Below are 3,852 nucleotides of genomic sequence, written 5' to 3' on the forward strand. Positions count from 1 at the left end.
GAGATAAAAAAGACCACATATCGCTTACTGAGTTATTCGACTATTGATATGGATTTTTTAAGATTTTTTTTTTATTTAACTCTATTTTGTATTTCATCTGTACTTATAATTCATCGACGAACTTTTACGAATTTTTGAATTTATTTAAAAAGTGGCATTGACTAAAGTATTAAAGGTATATTTCCTGTGAAATATTCTTTCTAAAGGGTGGTTAAGTTTCAAGGGCCGGAGTTGATTTTGAATAAAATACAATATTATTAAAAAATTATTGTCATTCCTCCTTATTATGATAATATTAGTATAGTTCAATTACGCATGGAAGAAAATATTGGCCAAATGGCCTCCACGGCCTCGACGGCACACCTCCATCCGGTGGTCCAAATTTTCGATGACGCGGAGGCATAATAGAGGTTCTATTCCGTTAATGTGCCGAATTATCTCATCCTTTAGCTCTTGAATTATTGCTGGCTTGTACGCCTTTTATTTCAAATAACCCCAAAGAAAGAAGTCCAACGATGTCGTTGACGTTTAGGTGTGGTTCACATTAAACATCGGCCCTTGAAATTTAACCACCCTTTACTAAACAAATTTTGCATTTTATACTCTTAGAAGAGCTGGATCGGTGCCTACCTTTTCAACCTTATAAAGACACACAAAGGAAACATGAGAGTAGCGATCAGTTCATTTGGGTGTGATTGAAGACGATTTCAGTATTTGCTGGCTCAATTTTTTATTATACCTATAGCTTTTTACTATTTGGATTCTGGGATACTGGGTTAATATATACGAATTGTGTTATTGTTTTGCATGGAAATCAGTATTTAAACGAGTGTTCTTTTTCAAAACGTACGCAAAAGAATACGGCTATTGGAGAATTCAAGCTTGAGGTAGTTTTATTCATCATCTTTTGGCTCTACAGCTCTTTGTGAGCTTTGGCATGCTGCACGTTGGACCTCCATACGTCTCGAACGCTTGCGACTTTTTTCCAGTTCGTTATCCTAAGTTTCTTGATGTCGTCCTCTAGTTCGTCGGCCCATCTTGTTCTCGGCCTTTCTCTTGCTCTGGTGTTGAACGCTCTGGCTTCTACGATTTTCTTCTGTGCCCTCGTACCGTCCATTCTTGTAATGTGACCCAGCCATCTTAACCGTTGCGCTTTGATGAAACGTATAACATTTTCGCCCTTTATCAGTTGATCTAGCTCGCCGTTCCATCTTATCCACCACTCGCCGTGATCTTTGATTGCTCCGAAAATTCTTCTGAGTACTTTTCGTTTTTGTTTTATCTGCTTCAATTAGGGTCCATGATTGAGCTGCATAGCATAATACTGGTCTAATGATGGTTTTATACAGAGTCAATTTGCATTGTCTGTTTAGTAGTTTTGATTTGAAGAGTTTCGTTAACGACGCATACATACGTTCTGTTCGCTGCTAGAATTCTCTCATCGATGGTGAGGCTCATTGAATTGGCTCTACTCAGTTTGAAAGGGTTGAACGATTTCAAAAGAAAATTCGCCAATTTTCAGTTTGCCTAATGTTGGTTTATTTTGTCTGGACATCATCGTATATTTCGTCTTATCTTCGTTGATTTTACGTTTAGTTTTATTGGTGCCTGCAATAATTATTGTTGTTGTTGTTGTTGTTGAAGTGTTTGAGTATTTCTATTGAAATAATCCTAATTAGCGACAAGTGCCGCTTTACAACCACTCTTTTTTCCTTTTTTTTTTTGTTTGAGTCAGATCCATCTCGTAAGATCCAAATATACCGGCAAAATTTTTTTCTCTTTGCTGAGGTTTCATTAATTTGTTGTAAGAAAAACTTACCAAAAGAACGAAGTCTTGCTGTGGCTAAACCTGGGCATCCGCATAAATACTGGAAAAGACTTTCTTTCACCCCTTTCGCCTGACAGCTTCATCAGATGGGTTTGAAAGTAGCAGGGTAGCAGTGATACGGGAGAAGCTTAGGCGAGAGCATCCGAATAGGATGTTGTACGATGGCGGTGTTTTTCTTGTTGTAATGTATGTAGTTAATTGCTTCCACCTGCTTTCGGCTAAAGCATAGTAGTGCGAAGCAATGGATATTTTTTTTTTTTTGTGTTGAATGGAATAGCAACTGCCACCGCCTCTGTAATGTCTAATGCAGAACCTTTTCTTGCTAGCTCATCTGCGATCTCTTCACACTTTATATTCCTATGACCAGAAACCCATATCAGAGTAATTCGATGACAAATGGCCAAGCAATTCGGGTTCCTCCCGACGTTGTGAAACTAGTTTGGATGAAATGGAATTGGATTCTAAAGCTACTTGACTGTCTGAAAAGATAGCTACTCTTGCACCAATTTCTTTGTAGTATTTCAGTGATTAACAGTTCAACCTGGAACACTTTTCTTTAATTATTTTTTTTTTTGTCGGTAACAAGCACCGCACTCAGATAATATTAAATCTATTGTACTGCACTCGAGTTCGCTTATTAATTTTCTTTAAATCCACCCTTCCTCCGAAGAAATCTGAGTAGATCTTGTGGTGCCAAGGAGCCAAAGTGGTCACTTCTTAACACATCATCACACCAAAGACCTCAAGCCTTATTCGAGCGAAGGCCGGGCAGACGCAGAGAAAGTGGTACGCCGCCTCATCCTCCTCCCCACATGCCCGCTACTGGGCAGAGTGCACTGTCTGAGATGCTTACCTTTTCCATGTGCTTCGCTCATAGAAAGTGGACCGTCATCAGTCCAACCAGCTGCCTACAGTCCCTTCTGCTTAATGATAGGAGGATCTGCGACAGTCGGTCGCACATGACAGGTAACATCAGTTTTGTCTATCTGCACCCTCTCTCAGCGTGCCAAGCTCGCTTGTGGGTTAAAATAACTCGTTTGCTAACCGTGGCTTTGGTGGCTGCAGAAGAGAGTGGCAGAATGGGCTTCGGACCGAAGAAGTTGGCCTTAGAGCCCATCCTAGCTAAAAAGTCAGAGATCTCGTTATCCGCGATATCCACGTGTCCTGAGTCCCATGTTAGCATCAGGATATTATGTCTACCAACATAGTTCAGTCCCTGAAATAGGACTATGAATAAGTTCGTGCGGTTTTACAACAGATGGCGTAACTTGATTATTATTCCATCGATCCACATTTCCAAACATTCATTGGAGAGCTACTGTCGTAAGGCACAAATGTCAGTATAAGTTTTTTATTTGAAGCGTAAACAACAATATTTTTACCACACTTGAAAATGTCGAATTTCGTGCCAAATAATGTGTTTTTGCGGGGAATTCTTCTTCATTATTTTAATATGAAGAAAAAAGCAGCCGAAAGTCATCGTATCTTGGTGGAAGTTTATGGTGAGCATGCTCTAGCTGAGCGAACGTGCCAGAAGTGGTTTGCACGCTTTAAAAGTGGTGATTTTGGCTTGGAAGACGAAGAACGCGAGGGTGCGCCGCCAAAGTTCATGGATACCGAATTGGAGGAATTGCTCGATCAAGATCCGGCTCAAACGCAAGAAGAGGTTGCAAAAACTTTGGGAGTTGATCAATCAACCATTTCCAAACGTTTAAAAGCCATGGGAATGATCCGAAAGGTAGGCCATTGGGTGCCGTATGAATTGAAGGCAAGAGACGTTGAACGCCGTTTTATGGCATGCGAACAACTGCTTCAACGGCACAAAAGAAAGGGTTTTTTGCATCGAATTGTGACTGGCGATGAAAAGTGGGTCCATTACGATAATCCAAAACGTCGGGCAACGTATGGATACCCTGGCCATGCTTCAACATCGACGTCGGCGCAGAATATTCATGGCCTGAAGGTTATGCTGTGTATCTGGTGGGACCAGCTGGGTGTTGTGTATTATGAGCTACTGAAACCGA

The sequence above is a fragment of the Anastrepha obliqua genome, chromosome 5 (assembly GCF_027943255.1).
Source record: "Anastrepha obliqua isolate idAnaObli1 chromosome 5, idAnaObli1_1.0, whole genome shotgun sequence".
NCBI classification, from domain to species: domain Eukaryota; kingdom Metazoa; phylum Arthropoda; class Insecta; order Diptera; family Tephritidae; genus Anastrepha; species Anastrepha obliqua.